The 23,334-nt window shown below is 37.0% G+C and overlaps 1 pseudogene; it reads left to right on the top strand.

The window, feature by feature from the left end:
- Positions 1–19,157, top strand: part of LOC140136965 (uncharacterized) — a 60,078-nt pseudogene extending 40,921 nt beyond the window's left edge.
- The last annotated feature ends 4,177 nt before the right edge of the window (positions 19,158–23,334 follow it).

Genomic DNA, 23,334 nt, shown 5'->3' with positions numbered 1-23,334 from the left:
GTAGAAGGTTGGATTTGAGGTGCATGTGCTTTGGTTCAGAATGGTATTCAGAATATCAAATGAAAGTTCATACCAGCACCTATGGGCTTCAGCAGACGTGAAACAATGTTAGCCTTTCTTGCATGCTTCACACCCAACTTGTTTATTGACACACTCTCCACACAAGAAGCATATTCGAAAGATGCAAGAATGAATACAACATCATTCAAGTGTATAATCCCTATAATCGTTAGGTCTGAGAAGTATGAAAGTTTGTGGAAAATTACTACAGATGCATACCGTAGGCATATTATCGTACAATGCCATTAAATACTCAGACAAGAATCCAGAATCGACAATCTTTTGATAGCAACGGTCGAGTACACATTCTTTAAACAGTAGTTAAGACGGATTTGCACTACAGACATTTGGTTCAGGCCATGCACACATAATTTCCTGATACTCTTTACCGTAAGCATCACAAATGCAGGCATGTATTCAACACAAAGAATCAAACAAATCCCAGAAATAATATAATATATTCATTATTCATTATACGACTCTTTCAAACTGGAAGGCGTATGTGAAAAATTGTAATTGTATCTTAACCTGATGTCAAGGAAAGAAACGGGTAGGCCTATAATATTAATCACAATCAAGAATAATATCAAACAAATCCTCTTACTCGCACATTACACTTGAATTTGGCCTGTAAATAAGAAACTTTCCGTGCTTGGCTGATCCTCGCTGGATGAAGGTCATTGATTTATGTTCTACAGAGATGCCTCCTCTCCAGACCAATGGTACATTCAAATTGATATGTTGGACGTCCAAAGGTCCTGTAAGCGTATTTAAATTACAATGCTGGTCGCTGAAGCCTGCCACTCAAAACTTGATGAACATGCACCTCAAGTGTCCAGTAGTAGTAAAATCTTAAGTTTCTGTAACTTCCCATTCGGCACTCAAAATCTGCTTGCAACCTTGAAGTTCCTACAATTTGTCACTTTTAGGCAACACATTAAAATCTGTAATTTTGAAAATGTCACCATGAAACTATTACCATGATATGTGGAGGCAAATACTACTGATACATGTTTTTAGAATGATACATGTTTTTGGAACAATTCAATATTCTGTTAAGTAAACGTTTATTTTTTTGAAGCCTATTTGAGCCCGTCTTCAAAAAACAAGGCGACTATGTGAACAAGAAATAGGATTTGGGATCAAATAGTAGGGTTTTTCATGAATATTCCACCAGTGTCGATGTATGCATCAATGGAACTACTACGCATGTGCAACAGTAGCAGAAACATCGCTTGCTTGTTTGCACAACTCTGTACTTACTCCAGTAATGATTTCTTGTATAGTGAAGTCAGAAACCCAGATAGGAGATCAAGGGGCTGTACAAGGTCGTGTTTATGTTTAGTGGCTTATGTCGGCCAGCGAAGAACTCTGTGGAAGGTCAAGCCGCGGGTAATTCAAGTAGGAGTAAAATATCCATTTGTTTCATATCCCTGGTATTACACTGGGAGATGAGGCTACCTCTTTCATTCAATACCTTCTGCAAAAAAAACCTGTATCACACTGGGAGATGAGGCTACTTCTTTCATTCAATACCATCTGCAAAAAAACCTGTATTGGGAGATGAGGCTACTTTTATCATTCAATACCATCTGCAAAAAAAAAAATCTGTATCACACTGGGAGATGAGGCTACCTCTTTCATTCAATTCCATCTGAAAGAAAGTTTTTACAGCTCTAGGAAAAGTTGCCACATTTGGCTTACATTTAATAGCTCCAAATCAAAATCATTTTTGTAAACACCATTGACCCGACTAGCTGAGATGTTGACGCATCCAATGCATAAACCCCTTAGTGAAGAACCAAAGTTCTGAATACGTAGACCTTGCACGATCTGAGGTTACTGTTCTGAACACAGCCTACTTTTTGTACATTATAATGCATACAGCCCGTAGTATGGCCTCTATAACAATACAGGTGAATACGCGTACTGTACAGAATAAAGCGTAATATCAGCACGTCCGTCGGATTGAGCATGTTATGTGAATACGGCAGAAAATTTCCTGAATTGACTGATCCCAATTCTGATCTGTACTATGTACGAAACATAACCATGATAATATGTCCTACACTCCCTGAAACTAATGGGCGCACACCATCAAATCACTCCATGGGCAATGTAATGTTGAGGAGTTCCATTAAAAACAAAATCTTTATTGAGGTATTTTGGGCCTTTCTGTGGACTTGTAATCAAAAAGAGAAGCATGTTATAGCTTAAATAAGACCTATACATGAACTTGGATCCCAAAAAAGTTGCCTAACCCAACTTTTGAAAATTAGTAGGCCTCTGATTGAAAAATGGCCAGCAACAGGATTTTTGGGTAAAAACAGGTTGAAAATGGTAATGGTGCTGTTTAAACACCCATATCTTGGAATTTAATTGGAAGACTAACCATACATTGAAACATAAATTTTCATTGATTTGCGATTGGTGGTATTTTCATATTCAATTTGTTGCCTAAAAGGTGCAAAATCGTGCAAAGAAAAGAGACGTTTTCATGTGTTTCAATTGAACGCTCTGTTGATTGTGTGTACCCTAATAAGGATGCCCTTTTAAAAATTTATTTCTGCTTAAGGGGTGTGGTTGGACAGTATTTTTGTGGGACATGAGAGCACATCAGACACATGGAATTGCATTCTGAATATGAAGAAGGTCCTGATATCAAATGATTTTGATTTTTAGCGATATAATAATACACATTTTATGGCAAATGATTAAAAATTGATATTTTTGATATTTAACAGTCCTCAAAGGAAACATAATCTAATGATATGTACTTAAAAGTGTATGTAGCTGGGATGGAAAGCCAACAATCAATTAAAAATTGATGTTTTAACAGTCCTTGAAGTAAATTGTATATGTACTTAAAGTGTATACATGTAGCTGGGATGGAAAGCAGTCCATCATATGAACATTTTGACCTTCGTATTGAAGATAGAGATTTGCTAACCCAAAACACCCTTTTTTTTTGAAAAAAAAAAAATCAGTATCGGCTTTTCATCCCAGCTACATGCACTTTATGTACATATCATTAGATTTATAAGTTTACTTCAAGGACTGTAAATGATCAAATTTTGGAAAAAAATGAGTATCTTCAATTGATGGTCGGCTTTTCATCCCAGCTACATGCACTTTATGTACATATCATTAGATTTATAAGTTTACTTCAAGGATAAAATTTGTGTTATATCGCTAATTTAAAAAAAAAAAAAAAAAAAATCAAAATTATTTGATATCTGGAAGACATTCCTCGTATTCAGAATGCAATTCAATGTGTCTGATGTGCTCTCAGGTCTCACAAAAATACTGCAAATGTTGCTATCTGATTCCTTAATAATCATGGTTAGAGTAAAAAATGAACAATTATTATATTCAGCAAACAATAATTCTGTAAGACACTGTTGGACAGCATCTCACGCCAAGCAATTCCAAAAAGTTGACAGCCAGGGTATAACCTATTTGGGGGATTCCTTTAACTGTCATAATATGATGTGGCATTTGATGCTGAAAATGGCAAGTGCATACTCCACTAAGCCTAATGTCTATTACAATATGGCGTGTGCAAGTTGGTGGGCATTACCCATTTCTGGTATCAAAACCAGGGTTTACTTTAACGCACAAAACACACATTTACGCGTTCACACACTATGCAGACCCCTTCAAGTTCTAAGTCCAACACATACAAAATCTTGAAAACGTACGCGTTCAAATATTACAAGATTTTAATACAGTAATGCCCAATATTGTTAAAAATGTTTTCCAAAATAAATACCCCTTGGGCAATGTTTTGGCAAAATGTCCACAAGGTAAACTGTCCCTTGGGAGAGGGTGCCAATTTGATATTTATTGCTCTTCACCCAACTTTCAACCCCACCTTATTCCAAACTAACTGTATAAAAAGGCTAATTTGGCTTGTAATAGCACATATGCACCAAGGTATTACAATCCTGCAATTGAGGTGTTGCATATGGGTTTTTTTAGCACTTCTGCTTGACAAAAGGGAATTTTGAGGGGGTCAGTATGTTGAAAGAAAGGCAGATACAATGTTTTTGATGGCAGAATCTGAAAATTTGGTTAAAAGTTACCCAGCATTGTAATTTGTAGCTTCATACCCCCTTTTGTTTCAAATTAATGAGGAAATAAAATGCAACTTTTCAGTGGCCTGATGCGTGAGAGCAAAAGAGGGTGGTCCCGAGCTCCATGCAAAATGTCCAGATTTTGTAGTGCAAAAACAACAGGACTATAATTATCAAGTTGATATTTTCTGTGCATTCATTGTGACCAAAATGGAACATTTTGTTGGAGTAACATCACCTGCCATCCTCTGGGTGAGTTGAGATGGAATGATTTCGCTTAGCTTTTTTGGAGACTTTCGCTGTTGCCTAGCTCTTCACTCTTCAAGTGATAATATAAATCCCTGGAGATAAATCTATTAGAGAGCTTCTTAACATTAATTGCTATAAATCTGATTTTGGAAATGGAGAAGACTATCACTAACTTGGGTAAGTGCCAAACCATTGAAGGACTTCACTTCAAGGATGGAAAGAAAAGACTTTGCTTGCTCTTGGTCTTGCCATTATTCATCATGGGTTTTGGTGCATCAGTATCACAATTTGACTAGCTTGAACCAGCAGCTGCTCTCAGGTGATTGACATAAATATTGTGTGTGATGAATGCCTTGCTCAGCCTCACATAACCTTCCTGTCATGCTGGCAGGCCAGTATCAAATTGTAGCAGAAAATGACTGCCCACTGCTGACTGACAGAAAAAAGAAACTTGGTGTAATGTAGTAAGCAAAATACACAGGCTTTGGGTACTGTATTCGATCTAATTAGGGCCTGTCCCCTAATAAGCGCCCCTACTTTTTTCCAAGTACAAGCGTCCCTTTCTTACAGCTAGATTCTGTCAAATGTCTAAATCAATTTACCATCTAAACCATCTGGTTTAGAATTCTGCTTAATGGTGTCATCAGTTTAATTGAAAGTGGTCAACTACATGTATTAGGTCGAATACGGTACATCTAAAGCAGTGTTTGTTTGTTCACTCTCTTGAATTTTAGTTCCTCAAATTAAGAATTGCCCCTTTTTGGCCATGTTTAATTTTTCATGGATCATTTTTTTACTGGGCTAAAATGGCAACTTGCATATATCGCCCAACCCTGTAAGTGCAAAATAGTGCTATGTGAAGCCAGCACCATGTGAAGATCAATGATACCAATTGCTTTCGCAAAGTTTTGAGTGAACTCCAGAAGTTTATACAGGACTAATGTCTTTAATGTCCACCTATTATTAAGAAGGTAGTTTGCTCCCTGAATGGGCTAATTCAATGACTTAAATAATATTCAACAACTCTTCCTATACCTTTGTACAGGAGCCAACCGTTGTTAATCCGTGATGAATCCACAGTTCAGTAGCGTATACACAAACGCAAGGTTACGCGTTACGCATAAGCGCTAAAAATTTGTCATGCCTGGAACATATGTGTAAACATGAACTCTATTATGTTGGCGGTAGCAGATAAATATTACCGCTTTATTCTTTAGTTTTATTGCTGATATCAACAGAGAAATACCGCGATCTTTTTGTAAGGTTGAGTGGCAATGACAAACGGACATTCCGAATGAAATAATCATGTGAATTAGACATCTTTAGCTTGTTTCGTTGTTGAAAGGGATTCAATCATGTTTCGCCGTTGTTCATCACCGATTAACAACTCGCGTCCGGCGCGTCTGCATGGTTAGCTGCCCTCGCGAAGTAAACCATGCAGACGAAGCGGACGCATCGTTGTTAATCGGTGATGAACAACTGTGAAACATGATTGAATCCCTAATACTAAAAGGGTTTTGTAAGTTAAATGAGTTTGTAAATTCCTCAGATTGAGATACTAGTAACACAGAGAGCAAAACATAGAAGCATCTGAAATAGCATCATTTTCTACAGCAAAACTGTAAGTGTTGAAATAAGTGTGGTAATGATGTTTTGTTTTATCAGCATCTCCTGCTAAGAAGAAAAAGACCAAAGGCAGTAAGGCTGGTAAGCAACAGCCAGCATCGGCAGCGTCTGCTGCAGCAGCAGCGGCGGCGGCAGCAGCAGCTAGACAAGCCAAACAACAGCAACAGTTAATGCAAGAACAGGGTCAACTTGAACAACAGGTAAATTTACCCCTCCCTCCCTCCCTTCAAAACATGTCACTGTAATTTACTGTAACATTTTTGATTGTCTAAAGGAAAAGACCTTACAGCAGCATGAGTCGTTCAGATTTAGTAATATATACACAACATACAAGCTTAAGGTAGCTGTGTACTCTCAGACATGCATGTAGTAAAAGTGCCATAACTTTGTAATTATTCATACAAGACATAAAAGTATACATTTGGAGATGAGTTTATAGCAAAATAATTTATACAATAATTTTCTATACACTTCTCTTCGAATGTTGATACCAAATTTGATATCAAAAGTTTAATCATCGTGAGCATAGGAACCGTTGTTTGGAAATTATTGCAATTTTAAAAATGACATAGGGAGTTGTATCACGCGGCGGAGCTAGCTTGAGTGCCAAGAATTACGTTGCCTGAATAGGCCGGCAGGTTAATCGATTATAAACCACCTCTTCTCAACATCTACACATCTACACGAATCTGAGAGGTCTAATTTCATTGATATTAAAGGTTTACCCATGCATGTCAAAATCCAAATCAAATACCCCGCTCTTTTAATTGTGCGCAGGCAAGTGTACAATGATTCCTGTACGGGTTGCTTCGGGCCACATAATAAGCTGATACCATGCATTGGCTTTTGCGTGGTCAATTCGTAATTTGTCATTTTTTAAATTGCACATATTTCCAAACAATGGTTCCTATGCTCACGATGATTCAATTTTTAATATCAAATTTGGTATCAACCTTCGAAGGAAAGTGTATAGAAAATTATTATATAAATTATTTTGCCATAAACTTACCAGACTCTGATTAAATGGGGATGTAACTAGTGGCTACTTTTTAATTTGGCTGTGTTTTCTACAGTTGTATGGTCATATTGACCATAAAAAAGAATAAAACAGTCGGCTCTCAACACGCGATATTCAAAATTCCCACGTCGAAATTGTCTAAGTGCAATGACGTAATGGTTATTTGTGCTCATTTGTCGTCAGCCTTCATTGTATTACTGGGATGTCATTGCACTCGTCAAGTTTGGCGCCCGGGAATTTTGAAAATCGGAGACTCCCTTTAAGGAGTAGAGGTAGCATTATGGAGAATTTACCCAGTTGTACCCAGTCAAATTTCACAATTTATTTTGGTCTTGTTGCATAAGTATCATCACCGTATGAACTGCACAAACAAACATTGAGGCAGAAAATCTTGTCCCATATTTTGGAAAGATGAACACAATTTTTACAGCAACAAATGGTGTTTATTCTCTGAAGATTTAGAATACTGAATACAATGTGTGTATGAACCCCTGACCTTGCAGCACAACTGTATCATGGCCGATTGGCTGCTGCTGTGTCCAGTTATAATTCCTTTGCATAATTTTATTTTGTTTCTTGATAGGCGCCAAGCATACAGCAGCAGCAACAAGCATTACAGCAACAGCAGCTGGAACTAACCAATCAATTGGCAGCTCATGCAAATCTTCCAGTTCATCATAAACCCAAATCTGAATCGGGTAAGCATTATACAGGATGCTTTCAAGTAAAATGAGTCTGATGTTCACTTGAATCAAATTTGCCACAAACACAGGGATTGCATAAGAAATACACTACAAGATTCATTTTGGGACTTCCTGTACAGGTACACCAGGCTGGGGTACTGTGCAGTACCGGGAGAGTACCAGTGTAGTACCATACCACTGCTGGTTGGTCCTGTGCTGTAACAGCATTGGTAGTTTGTAGGATTGTAGGTACTTTGTGTGCACCAGTCAGGTACCTAAGCGACGGTCTACCTGTGCAAGCAGCCGCATTATAGTGTACCGACTTTGGGTATATATGTTTAAATTTCATCCTCTTCAATTACTTACCCAAAGCAGAACATTAAATAAATAATTAGTAATTTTAATTTTAAAAATAATTAAATTGGCGTATGGTAAGAAAATGGTAAAGAATGTAGAAAAAAATGTATCAGATAGTGGTGTATCGTACGATACGAGGAGTCCTCGAGGCCAAGGAAAGTACTTGAGGACTAAAACACTAACAACAACACAACCTTATTAGAAATCAGCATTTTTTCAAACTTGTTTTTCTCTCCAAAATGCACTTTCCAGTTATCCTTACGATACATCACTATTTGATGAACCCGACGTGATATGTGCTCCAAGCCATCAAAAGTGCCCTGTGAAATGATTAATGTTTATTATGTTTTTCTGATTTCCTTGTTGTGATGTTAGTGCGTCGACTTCCAGCAGCTCATACCAGTTTACCTGCCCAGCCTATGAGGCCTAGCAGTAAAGCCGCAGCCTTGCCAGTCAGCAAACAAAGACCAATTGTTGCACCCCCACCCTTACAAACACAACCTGTGGGACAAGGTAAAAATTATCATTTTGTGATTCATTCAAAGGAGTTTAATTCATTTAATTATCTGTACCAGCTTCGATGACACCTGTCACTTTCGAAGAGGTATTAAGAGCGATTTGATGAGGTAGGTGCCCTGTTCAATTAGCAATCAATGCTGTATTGATTGCAGATTTATTTGCTCCATTGCATTTTCATACACAAAACTATCTTTTTAAGTCATTTAGTAAAAGAAGAAATCAAAAATCTCAACAGTTGTTACAACAAGTATTGTTTGTTTTGTCAAAATTGATGTCTCGATAAAAGATGATAAAATATACAGAAATAATGTTGGATCCAAATCAGACAGAATGAAAAGTATTAAATTGATTGCATTAACTGTTTCTATCCTTCATACAGCTACATCAAGACCACCCAGTGTGAGTTCTCCAATCAGCCTTCCATCATCTCCTCCATCACTACTTCACAGCCCTTTTGAAAGCCTCCCATTATCGCCCCCACCAATAAGTCTCCCAACATCACCCCCACCAATAAGTCTCCCAATATTATCACCACCCATTAGTCTTCAAGCAACATTACCCAAGCTGCCAACACTACAGGAGGAACAACAGCAGCAGCCAATGCTACAAAGCAAACCAATCATGCCCTCACCGATAGTCATGCAGCCCAAGGAAAAACCCATGTCACTAGTCCAACCTGTGAGCAAACCTCCGCCCACAAAGTCACAAACACAGGCTAAAGTGCCCCCTGTGTTGCAGCAGCAAAGTGTTATACAGCAACCACCAAAGGTATCCGCTGCTCATCTGCTATCATCAGTACCGATTGCGAAAATTCAACCTCAGAGAATTGTGCATCCACCGCCATCCAGCCTCCACAGTTGATACCAGTGTCATCCCTAGAAGTCAAGCCCAAATCGCCTATCATGAGCATGAGCATCCCATCGTCGGTGATCGAGCGACCGTCTTCGGATCCACCAGTGAAGTTTATGATTGGAGATGATGACATTCCATCCGCGCCAAATAGTGGCTCCAATAGCCGGACCAACAGTAGACCAAGTAGTCCAATGATGATGAAGCCAATGGAAACAGGTGAGCCTAAACATAAATCTCACAATTGGAATGATCTGACTACATGCGTATTTCCAAATATATACAATGCGCACACACGACCATAAGGGCAGAATAAAGGGAGACACGCTCAAATTTGAGATTTCTTAATACTTATGAACACTAAGATGTATTCTATCACTTGAAACTGACCAAATATCTTTTTTTGCTTGATTTATTTCGCTCCTTTCAACTCCAAAAAGTCACATGGCTCAAGACAGCTCAGTAAATTGGCAGGAAACAATGAGTCAGGAATGCGACAATGTAAAATATTGTGATTACGTGCAAGATTTGCGTCGCATGACGTGGCGCAACCCTGCGCGTATGTCCGAAACAGTCAAGGCCATTCGGTATGTGTGTAATCAAAATAAGTCAAAATGCCACTCGAATTTTTAAATTATTTTGAATTTTGGCGTACTAAAGCAGACATTGGGGATGGATTCATTGGTGCAAAAGATGCACATTTAGACCATGCACCGGATACAGCTTTTACAAACTTGAAAGTCTTACCGTTTTGTGCATAATTTTGACTTTTTTCACTAAAACATTCAATTTCTCATCGATTGATATGTGAATCTGTGGAACGGTTTGAAAATGAGAAATGAAAACTTTGTAAAATTCTTAAATTTCAAAAAGGGTGTGGTTAATTGTCAAAATTAAAAAATATGTGATAGCTGATTTATCCCTCAACCACACCAGTTATTTAGTTATGTTTAGTTGTGGCGTTAAGATATCAAAACAATTAAATTTCTGATGATACAGTTTGTTCAGGGACACTCTGTATGGACAACTTTTCAAACACTGATTTTTTCAATTTCAGGCCTATGCTGAAATATGTAAAGGTTACAGTTGACAATTCATGACTATCCAAAGACAAATAATGTGAAGGCCAGTTTGGAGTCATTCGGGGTCAAATCGCTAAAGATTGAAGGTTTTTAATATAAATTTCAGTGAAATTGAAATGATAAAATGATGCGCGTGAAGGTGGAGGCATTGGACCGACTCTTTGCTTAAAGAACTGTCGAGAACCGCATAATTCTAATTTATGTATGTGTTGAATTTTTCAAAAAAAGATCAATATTAAAGATGACATTGCAATGTGAATTGGTATTTGCAGGCTTAGCATCTTTGGCAGGTGGTGGTGGTGGTGGTTTAAGCTCCAGTGGTAGCTCGGAAAATCTGAAGAAGCTTGGGGAATCTAAAGCAAGTTCAGCAGCAGCAAAGAAGGTAAAGCTATGTTGAAAATAATATTAAAAAATGGAAAATCGTTCAAATTTAAGTGAAGCTGTAACTATGAATTTTAATATAACTATGGTTCATGAGAAAATCAGTGTGGTGAAAAAAACTTGAATCTTAATGCTGACTGTTTCATGCCATTATGTGCTCTGTATACTTACTTGGTTGAGCAGCATGTGTGTGTCTACAGTAAAGAGTACAAGTACAAATGCTATGTCTCAAAGCCCCTGTGGACATTCGTTTTACGTAACACGTCCATGTCAGCTGAAACAGCAAATTCATTTTTCATTTCCCTTTTCTTTTTTCAGTTTTTTGATGTAAAAATTTTGACATCTCAATTCAAAATTAAGTTATAAAAAAATCTTTAAAAAAAACCCCACACATTTTGCACCCGTTTTTAAACTGCTCAGGCCTTTTAGACATAGCATAATTTTTTAGCCTAATAAGGGTAGTATTGAGCAAAGGATACAGTCAGGTTGCAATTGAGATGAGGTATGGTGAGGTTAGGGGTGCCCTAATAATAATAGACAAATCAAGCTAGCGGTGATGTAAGGAAGAATACAGGTTTCCAAAAAAATACATGAATATAATAACTTCCATTCCCCAAGATAATCACCCAAGCCACCAATCTCCTTCCAATACAAACCGAGCAACACAGCATCATGCAAACCAGTTATGTCCTTCAAATACAAACCGTGCAAAATAGCGTAAGACATGTTAGGTTTATTATTTTATTTTCATGCAAATTGCCCCGTGGAGGCCTCTTGGTAGACAGGATCTAACTATAAATGAGGATGAGTGATGTAGTATTTCATTGGGTCTATATACTTTTAAAAAATAAGTCGAAAAATATTTTACGAAATGTAAAAATGTAAAAAGATATGTATAGCCCTATTTGTTTTGCCCCTGTGGACCAATTTATAGCGTCATACATCATGGCGTTCAGTCATAATGGTTAATTATGTAAGAAAAGAGGCTGTTTTCAAATTTCAAGTTGAGCCCACGGCAGTCTGGTTTTCTTTGATTAGGAATTCAATCATGTTTCACAGTTGTTCATCACTGATTAACAATGATGCGTCATCTGTGTGGTTTACCTCGCGAGGGCAGCTAAACTGCTTGAGCGAAGTAGTAAACCATGCACACGCACCAGACGCGAGTTGTTAATCGATGATGAACAACGGCGAAACATGATTTTATCGCTTTCAATAACGAAACAAGCTAAAGATTGTCAAATTTACACGTTTATTTCATGAGGAAAGACCAGTTTTGTCATTGCCACTAAAATTACAAGAAGATCAATGCTTTCCTGTTGATAGCAGCAAAAGAACTACAGAATGAAAGGGCAGTATTTAGCCCCTTCCTCCAAAATAATGTAGCGCACATAAGTTCCAGGTATGGCAAATTTCTGACGCGTATATGCTACTGGTAAAGTGTGGATTCATAACGGATTAACAACAGTTGGCGCCTGTACAAAGGTATAGGAAGAGTTGTTGAACAAACACATGAATAGGCCTGGCCTGCTGTATTGTTTGAGAGTTGACTCCTATGGACTCAGATGCAACTGTTCACACAGTTTAAAATGGTCTCTTTTTGGCCCCCACATATATGTGGGGCTTATGTTATCATCCAGATGGTTGTTTGTTCCCTTGCCTGCCTGTTTGTTTCTTTCTTTGTATCTTTGTTTGTCCGGGCGGAAGCAAATTCATTAATCCACTCTGCAGCTCAAACGCCATGGCCGATCAACTTCAAACTTGGTACAGGGATAGGATATGGTGGCCTCATGTGCTATATAGTTTTGTGTTGCATTATTTGCATATTTATGAATATTAATGAGCTCATTAGCATATTTTGCCTACATTGTTATTAATCCACTCTGCAGCACAAACGCAATCACCGATCAATTCCAAAATTGGTACGGTGATAGTATATGGTGGCCTCATGTGCTGTATACTTTTGTGTCGCATTAGTTGCATATTTATGAATATTAATGAGCTCATTAGCATATTTTGCCTACATTGTCATTAATCCACTCTGCAGCTTAAAACGCAACCACCGATCAACTTCAAACTTGCTACGGTGATAGTCTATGGTAGCCTCATGTGCTGTATACTTTTGTGTCATGTTATTTGCATATTAATGAGCTCATTTGCATATTTGGCCTACATTGTCATTAATCCACTCTGCAGCTTTAACGAAATCACCGATCACCTTCAAACTTGGTACGGTGATAGGATATGGTGGCCTGATCGGCCCTGATTGGGTAAAACGATCTTACTTGAAATTTGGACATTTTGAGATCAATCCATATCATGGATACTGTGAGGGCGCTCTTTCCATTGGTGACATCCTAAAATCACCACCATGCCACCAAATAATGAGATTTTTATATTTTCTAAGACATTAGATCTGTTTAATAATTTATTTTATTCAAAAAGAAAAACGTCAAGTGTTCAAACTTTAAAGCTCTTTTTCTCGAAACAGCGATTTTAATATCAAGTTAGATCATTTTACCAAATCAGGGCCGTGATGTGCTGAATAGTTTTGTGTCATTTTATTTGCATATTTATGAATATTAATGAGCTCATTTGCATATTTTGCCTTCATTTCCATTATTCCACTCTCCAGCTTAAACCCAATCACCGATCAACTTCATTATTATGTTTTCATGGTTATTAGGAGTTAAGAAAACCTAATAATGATAATATTGGATAGCTTATTTAGCATGATACCATAACATATCGGTTTGTCATACAAATATCGAACTCGCCGTTGGCTCGTCCGATATTTTTATGACTCATCCGATATGTTATGGTATCATGCTCAGCCATCCAATATTATATCAAACTTGGTATTGTGATAGTATATGGTGGCCTCATGTGGTGTATAGTTATGTGAGGGCCACCTTAATTACGAACCGCGTAATTCTAGTTTTACATAATGAACCATTGTGACTGAACGCAATGACGTGTGACGCTACAATTTGTTCCATAGGTGTAAAACAAATAAGGCTATTCATGTCTTTTTACAAGCTTGCATTTCGTCAGATATTTTTCGATTAATATAAAAAAGTATTTAGGGGGGAACTTAAAAGTTGTGCACCCTGTATATGGGGGTAGGTAATATTTTGTGGTTAAATATATTTCTCTTTAAATTTAATCTGTGTTTTACAGGATTTGCGAATTCATAATGTTGGTTCCTGGTCTAACTTAGCCAATGCAGCCAAATCTATGAAACAAAATAAACCGGCACCACGTAGCAGCAGCAGCTTTGAAATGTTCAGAAAGGCAGCAAAAGAGAAAGAAGAAAGGGTAAGCAAGCAAGCATGTACAGTTATTTGATTTATTGTTAGACTTGTCATTATCATATGTGACATGATCAAGGGGAATGAGTCGCATGTCGCTAATATTGTTTTTGAGATATTGGCAAAAACAATGTTCAGATTTTTTTGTTTTATATTGTTTTCAGCCATTGATAAATTGCTCATAACTCGATAACCAAAAGTCCAATTTTGATGGGATTTGCATCAAAATGTAGCATTTGTAAACTGCCAGAAAATGATGTAAAAATCTTCTTGTTGAAAATTGCCGATATGTGACTCATTAATCTTTACACAATCATGTGCATTAGGGTGTGGCGAAAAAGACGTGTTGTTTCTAAGATAATTTTACTACTCCCCATTCCAGAAAAATACAGCACTAATTTTTTTTTTTAAAAAATATTAACCTGTTTTGCCAAATGAAACAGCTAAATCCTAATCCTCTAGTTAGTCCTAGCTGGCAATAAGAGTCAAATTTTAATATTTTGCCAATTGATACGGGCCAAAATCATGCGTTTTTAGGGTGGTTTTTAATAGTATGCTGTGACAATCAAGCCCCAAGACTTGTATTAAGACTAATTTCAGTTTATGCATTCTAATTCTGGGAAAAGACATGGTTCATTTTTATAACCAATCATTTAATCATAGTAACAAAGAAAAAAAAATGAGTGCTTAGAGTTAGACTTGTTCCAAGCCAAAAATGCATGTTTTTGGCTCTTTTGACCTCTGATCAAGACATGGCTACCCAAAAATCATTGATTGTTTATTTTTGGTAATGCTGCTGTTCATACCAATGTAATAAGATCAAAATTGTGAAATTTGACTGAGTAAAACTGGGAAATGCTCCATAATGCTACCCCTACCCCTAAAAACTACATACCTGTCTTGAGCAAAAGATAATGGTAACCAATTTGAGACTGATTGCTATCTGGTGATGTTTTAGAGTGTCCAAACAAAATACCCAATGTGTTTAATTTTGGCTATAATATCATCTGAATGCCTACTTTTCCCAGGTTGTTCCTACTGATTTCTCTATAGAGTTATACAGTAAGAAATAGGAAATAGGTAGGGGTTTTGTGAAAATTTACTGCCTGGGCGAAACATGCTTCGATCGTACAGATATTTCAGCACAATAGTAGTAGGTACCCCAGTAAAATTCTCAGAGAGTTCCAAGTCGATTCGAGAAAAAAGTGTTTTTGCCACACCCTAATGTGCATTGATGGTATGATAAATGGTTTGTGGGAACAAATTTAGAAATGAATGACACTATACAGACTTGAATTAAGTCATCACCATTTGTATTGTCTGTTTTATATTTTTCAAAACATGAGGGAAGGGCCAGGGGCAAAAAAAGCATTTCTATAGATGTGGTGACGTAACATAAAAACTACTGACAATTGCCGGGCAAACTTGAGTGCAGTGCTTTATAACTTGGTCAGTGTTCATATGCTGTTTATCCATAGCCCAGTCACTAGGATCCACAACATGCTCATCTATCAGGGCACATTTCTTTAACTCAAATACAGTTGCACATTCATTGAATGACCTTTGAAAATTTGGGTACAAAACTCATACACTGCAACTTAAGGTCAAATTTTGCTCTAGATTGTTTAATTGAGGCCATTGTGGTCCATAGTGAGTTCATAACTTGTGTATATTAAACACTGTTCACCTCACCTGTTGCACAAATTATCTTTGAAAATGACATTGTATCGTAACTCATGTTACCTTTCAGGAAAAACAACTGAGAGTACAAGAGGAAATGAGGAAACAACAAAAGCAAGCAGCTGAGTATGAAAGACAGCGACTGGAAAGAGAACGGCAAAGGTTAGTCATTCTTATGTGAAGAATTCAATGTAATTCTATTATATCAATTCTGTGATGCTCAGGTTAAACACCTTTAAAGAGTTTTAAGCATCCAAAAAGGTAGGCACTCGTCATATTTGAGTGTACACTTGGTAGCATATACTGAGCTTGTGTGTGAGCTGGGCTTTGCCCAAGGTTTTGTTTGTCACTATATACCTACTGGTGTTACCCAGCACAATGTTACCAATCAAACATTTTTCCAATACCACCTGATTTCTTCTATCATATGGGAATGCTTTAAATCCCATTTCTTCACTTCCCACAGTGTGTCAGGCCATCCAGGAGTTAAAAAAAACAAAAAAAAAAAACTTGTTAGTATTTTGATCTGTATATTTTATCCCTCCACGGAGGTATCCCAGGGTGTGTCAAAAGCAAAATTGTGTCATGATGTGAGTTGGTGTAGGGGTGGCAATTAGCAGTCGCTAAATTCTATTAGGTTTTCATCGCAAAATATGCTAATTTGGTAGCTAATTTGCATAAAAAAGAGCAATTTCTTGGAAGTGGTAAGGCGTATAGTGATGTGACCAATTGGGACTCTTCAAATTCCTCTAGGTTTTTGTTGCAAAATACACTCATTTGGTAGCTCATTTCCCCCCCCCCCCAGCTTCAAGTAAAATGGCCCTGGTTAAAACAATGTATGTCAAGGTGGAGGCAACTGCATGCAACCAGAGAGCCGCAAAAATTCTAGTGGTTTTTGTGCTTCATTTGCAGGGAGAGAGAGGAGGACGAAGCTCTAGAGAGAGCCAGACGAGGACAACAAGAAAATATGCAGAGACAGCAATCAAGTCGAGAGAGGGATAAATTGAGAGAACAAGAAAGGCAGAAAAGAGCAAGAGTAAGTGGCATCATCCAACCTCTCAATAATGCATTATGTTTGAGAGCAGAGGTTCCTGAGGAATGCAGAGCCTCTGGGCTGGGTATAATGGGGAAATGATAGAGAAGGACCTATTTATTGGCTAGGAGTCATTAGATGGAAATATAGAAATCAATTGAACCATATCGCTGATGTTGTCTACTCATTTGGGTAATGCACCCGCTTGGACAGAAAGCTATGTTACTTCCCTACCCAAAAATCTTTTGGAATGCACTGGCAAATTTGGCCTACCAAATTATCCAAGATTGGTTTGAAATTCAAACATATATTTGTATCATAACTTGGTATTAAGGGCAGAGTAATGGGAGAGAACATGAACCTTTTCGAGCTTCATTATTTCTGAATTGTATGTCCAAAGTATATAAAACTATACATTTTTGGAAAGGAAATGAGTCAAGGAATCCCATGGTGACGTCAGATTTGTTCAAAAATCTCAAGTTTTTGAAAAAATCACAAAAATTCATTTTTTTACCCCAATTTTTTTTTTTTTTTTTAGAAAATGTGTTCGGAGTAAAAAATTCAGTTAGCTTTTCATGAAGAAGAGACATGAACTTAGGGAATGTTTTTTATTTTTTGAAATTGTCTCTTTTTTCAAATATTGAAAAAAACATGTGAAAAAAGCTATTTTGTCACTCTATTAAGCTAAAAATTGCACATAATGGTGTATATTTTTGTTTAAAACTAATATTTTGAAAAAATAAAAAAACCTTCCCTAGACTTTGATGTACTCTAAAGGATAGTGCAAAAAGTTTACCCTTTGCTTGCATATTTTTCGAGTTATCTTGTCACAAAAATCGCGCAATATTGTCAAAAGTGAACTCTGAGAAATAGACGTTTTAGTAAAAAAATGTCAAAATTATGCACAAAACGTCCTTGAATTTTAAAACGGTAAGACTTTCACACTTGTAAAAGCTGTATCTGGTGCATGGTCTAAATATGCATCTTTTTGCACCAATGAATCTATAATGTCTGCTTTCAGTGCGCCAAAATTCAAAATAATTAAAAAATCTAAGTGGCATTTTGACTGCAAATTTTTGTTTTGTTTACACCACATTTGCTGGCGTTAACAACATACCGAATGCGCCTTGACTGGGTTGGACATACGCGCAGAGTTGCGCCACGACACGCGACGCCAAGATCGCTGCAGTAATCACAATATTTCGCATTCAGCGCATTTCTGACTCATTATTTCCGCCAATTTACTAAGCTGTCTTGAGCCATGTGACTTTTTAGAGTTGAAAGGAGTGAAATAAATCAAGCAAAATACGAATAAATATTAGCAAGTTGTATTTTATCAGTTTCAAGTGAAAGAATACATCTTAGTGTTGATAAATATCAAAATATCTCAAATTCGGTCGTGGACGAATGTGTCTTCCATTACTCTGGCCTTAACCCTAACCGTACTAAACAACCAAAAAACACACTTCACAAAACATAGCTATGGGCAGGTATCCCACGTAATGTGATTGCGTCGTCATGCGAACAGTCATATGGTCGCGGAAAGCTTGGCCGGGCAAGCTACACCCCCGTGGCAAGGTAGGCCTGTGCACGAGTCTGGCACCCGAAGGGTTGGTGGTTCAAAACCGCACCTGAGTCTTCCTTCCTTCTTTCCTTCCCCCTCGCCAAAAAGCAGCGAGGGCGTTAGGGTTAAGAAATAAATAGGAAACAAGCCATCTTTGATTATAATAACATTTGTTTAAATCTTGATCTTTTTGCTTTTGTCATTTCACAGCTGGCTGGTAGCATTGACATGAACAGACAGAGTGACCTGATGGCAGCGTTTGAGGAGACCCTATGATATCGGCTTGCCCCGTTACTATCAACGGGACATCATATATTTAGTACTTTAGCATGCAGAGTATAATAGGATTTGGCTGCTTCTGTTGCAGTGTCTCATGTGTTCAGCAGATATCTCATACAACATGATGATAGGGTGGAATGGAAAAGATAGAAACCCAGTTAATACTTCCACGTTTTTGTTAATTTGTAACAGACATAAAAGAATTATAACTGCAGAGTTTGTTGTCATGATTTTGACATCAGTGACTGTAAATTCTTGGACAAATTCCCCTGTGTGCAAGGTCAAAATGTTCAGCACAGACGAGGAAATAGCAGAAGACAACAGAAAGGAATAAATTGCACTCTGGGGTAGTGAATCAAACCACTGGAGTATTATTTTATAAGATCAGCCTTTACAGTACCAAAAAACTAGACTTGTATGTGAAAACAGAATGGTTGATTGTGTGGTTGAGTTGCATTTGATGTGTGCATGTTTGTCTAAGTGAGAAAGCCAAATTCAGATTTCAGACCAAGAATTGGACTGTGCAACCCCAAGGCAGCAGCATAGATAGAATTCTATATATGCTGCAGTTGATGTATCAAGTGCAGAAAATTATTGGTGCAAATTTTAGCCCAGGATGAAGGAAGTGAGAGTATTTTTTTTCTCCGTCTTACATAGCCTCCTCCATAGTGAGAATTGTTATGCCTCCACCACGAGGTATACTGTTTTTGCAATGTCTGTGCATTTGTCCCTCGGGATGCTGTCATGAAAATTTGGTCTCATATGAACAGTTTAAATTGTATTGCAACCAAACCGTGGTCATAGCTGCACTATGGGAACCCATATCTGATATAGTGTTGTTCAAGGTTATATACTGGAATTCAAAGGTCATTTGAGGTCTACTTATTCAAGACTTTGGTTAATATTTGGTCTCATATGAACAGTTGAAATCGTATTGCAACCAAACTTGGTTCATAGCTGCATTAATTATGGGTACCTTCTTGAGTTGGTTGTATGATTGTAGTAAATCCAAGATCACATAACGGAGGTTAAAAGTCATTTGACGTCAACTTGTAAATTCAAATTTGGTCTCATACGAACAGTTCTAATCCTATTGCAACCAAACTTAAGGCATAGCTGCACTATGGGAACCCTCATTGGTGGTGTTCAAGGTCATATACTGAGGTCAGAGTTCATTTGAGGTCAACTTGTAAACTATCATTATTCAAGACTTAGGTTAATATTTGGTCTCATATGAACAGTTGAAATCCTAATGCAACCAAACATGGGTCGTAGCTGCATTATGGGTACCTTCATATATTGGTGGTATCCATGGTCACATAAGGAGGTCATTTGAAGTTATGTTTGTTTGTTTACCACTCATACAGTTTGACATTTAGTTGTTATAATACCTTTCTGAATTTAAATCGCCCCATGGCGGAGGCATCCCAATCGATGTTTCTAGTTGTTGTTGCTGAAAAAACAGTTATCCTTATAAAAGATACTTTTTAATATAGGTAAACCTCGATAGAGATGTTACTTGTAAAAAGAAAGATGATCTCTAGTGATTTGTAGTGTCCCCTAAGATAGGTAAACAGTTCAACTTCACAAGTTTTGCTTAGAGGGAAATAATTATGCTGACTTTGTAGAACAAGCATTCAACTTAATACTATCCATGCATGATTAACTTGCTGATATTTTATCACTTAAATTTATCAAAATATTTTGGAAAATGATTTTTTTACTTCGATATTTGAAGGTCCATTTACAACAACAAAATATTTTAAAAAAGAAAGAAAAATAATATATATTAAAAAAAAGAATATTTGTTACTGCTGTATATCCTTGAAAAAGGGTTTGTTAAAGTAAATACAAGTTGATATAATGTAAAACGAACATTTGAAAACCTCATTTTGTCATCTTACTGTAGCCAATTCCCCAGTATTTGTTCCCATTCATTCGGTGACATGATTATATTGTAGCTTTATCGTGGCTAGTGTAGTATCCACTATTATTTGGCCGATATTGTTTGTATTTATTGTTAAAAACTGCAAATGAGTTATCTAGGTTCAAAACAGTCTTATTTGTTATAAATTCATCATTAGGCTAATGAAAGTCAATGCCCAGTTTCCTGTTGCATTTTTTTTTTCAAGATTGGGTTTGTGAGCCACCTCTTGGTGAAATACAGTATTTTGTACCTTGACATTTAACAAAACAAGTACAGTCTGTCCACATAGAAGTACAAAGTAAATAGACCTTGGAAACGGGAGGTATGAGAATAATCATTTCAGTGCAATGCGTGTGTAAATGCTTCTTTGGCGCGCCAACTGCTGCGCGATTTGTACTTGCTGAGCGCACCACGCTCTTTACGCGTCACTTTTTTTTTAACACGCAGTGTGACGCAAACATCGGCCCCCGATGCCACAGATTTGGTTTGTACTTGTATGTGAACAGACTGTACTTTTACTGTCTTCCTATGAAACATGGTAAAAGATAGCGTATCAATGTATTGCTGCAGGAAAGTAGTTGTCAATAAATGAAGAGCTTATTTCCAAACCGTGTTAAGTCCACAACAATATCGCACAGGTAAATCAGAAACTTGGGTTTGTGGACTTAACACGGTTTGGAAATAAGCTCTTCATTTATTGAGTTGAGTGACCGGTCAACCAACGTCTCCGATAACAACTGAAGAAGAGCTTCACGGATGTGACTCGAAAATTTTTTGTGAGTAAAAATCATTGCTTGTGTGAATCAGTTTAAACTTACCTGAAATTATGCATTATTTGTTATTTTCAGCCCAATTTGAGCTTTTTTAGCATGATTTTGCGCTATTTTCCTCTTTTTTTAACAAATAGTCAGTTTCAGGTCTGAATGGGAAACTGGGACGTCACTTAGCCTAATGATATTTTTGTTATTCTGCTTTTTTCTGATTGATTGATAAACTGTACTGTTGTATGGGCAGGTGTATATACAGAAAATGTTTGCTAAGTATTTTTATGATAATAAAAAAAATGTGTTGCTATTTAATCATATGAGCAGAGATCAAGCTCACCAGTTTCTCTATTTTGAATAGCAAGTACTATGGCATCATTTTACAAAGGCGTCTTACACATAGATCTGTATTTCACAAAAGTTTTTTTAAATGGTCGTTCTGTGTGGAGACATGTCTGGATCCTGATGTGGGCAAGGCTCAAACAAAATGCTCAAGTCAGGCTAAAAAACCTATACTGAGAGGGAGAAATGCAGACCATATACATGATGTCAGGTACTTCTGATGCAATGAAAGAAAGACCACATAGTATCTGTAACTTACGCTGTCGCCAAAACCACCTTTAGTGATTATTATTAACCTGTAATTTAACTTATACCTTGAATCATATGCTTCCCTGTATATGGAACATGAACATGGTCTTTACTATTATAGTTCTGTGCATTTTGTGTGTGTGTGAAATTATCAAGATTATTTATTGCATGTAATGATGTAATTTCTCTGTAAACTCTTTATGTAATCCATGTATTTGTATGTAATGTGTAGATTAAGAGAACTTTATTCTGTATGACTGTGAAGGGTGTGGTTGATAAGATAAACTGTTTCTAAATATTTCATAGCATCAAAGAACTTTGTTAGGTTTTTGAACCAAAGGTTGGTTGTGTGAGTAAATTTTGTCCTAGTCATAAGAATTCTAATATTATGCCAAGGACAAGACCCATCGTATTGACTTTGATATGATACTGTGCGACTTACTTCATGTACAAGAGAGAGGACACAGTGATGGTTATTCATGTTACTTTTACTTAATTAATAGTGAGGAATGTTCAAAAGCTGTTTCAGTGACAGTAACACTTCTGGACATACTGTTTTATTGATTTCAATTTGCCAATCTCAAAACATACATGCTTGTACAGTACACCATCTGGACTTGTGAGGTAACAAGAAGTCCCTAATATCATCAGGTCACAAAATTATTCTAATATTAAGATGTACATAATCAGTCCAAGAGAACGCCAAATATGGATCAGGAGTATTACATAATAATACCCTGCTATGACAATAGCTGCACTAGGTTAATCGTATAATCTCCTTATGTGGTTAGCATGGCTGGGCCAGGAAATCCACAAGGTCAGCCAATGTATGTACATGTATTCGGTACATGTGCCATATCTTTACAATGGGTGATAAATTTCTGGTTTGTTTTATTTCAAAACGCAACATTCGATATTCTAAAGCTTGGTCCAAATCCAAGAGAAGAACCAACTCTAGTAATTTATGTGGTTTCAAATTATATCAGACGTTGCCTTTTTGATAGAAATGGTGTTTGTTGATGTGCACAGTTTCCCATTAGATCATAACATGCTGTTGTACATCCAAGGTCAAAGGTCTTTTAATCCATATTTGGCGTTGTTCTGGGACTGATAATCGCTTGTCAACCAAGGCATCATCTGCTATGTTTTGCATTATTATAAAGACCATGAAATGCATCTGAAAATTGATTACTAACTAGAGTAATGAACTACATGCAGTCAGCTACAGACTACAGTGTTATAATATAGAGGCCGTCAGCGTGACGTCATATGCCGCCATCTTGTG

Source organism: Amphiura filiformis, chromosome 17 (genome assembly GCF_039555335.1).
Source record: "Amphiura filiformis chromosome 17, Afil_fr2py, whole genome shotgun sequence".
NCBI classification, from domain to species: domain Eukaryota; kingdom Metazoa; phylum Echinodermata; class Ophiuroidea; order Amphilepidida; family Amphiuridae; genus Amphiura; species Amphiura filiformis.
Note: the sequence above shows the minus strand (reverse complement) of the source record. Positions and strands in the feature narration are given on the sequence as shown.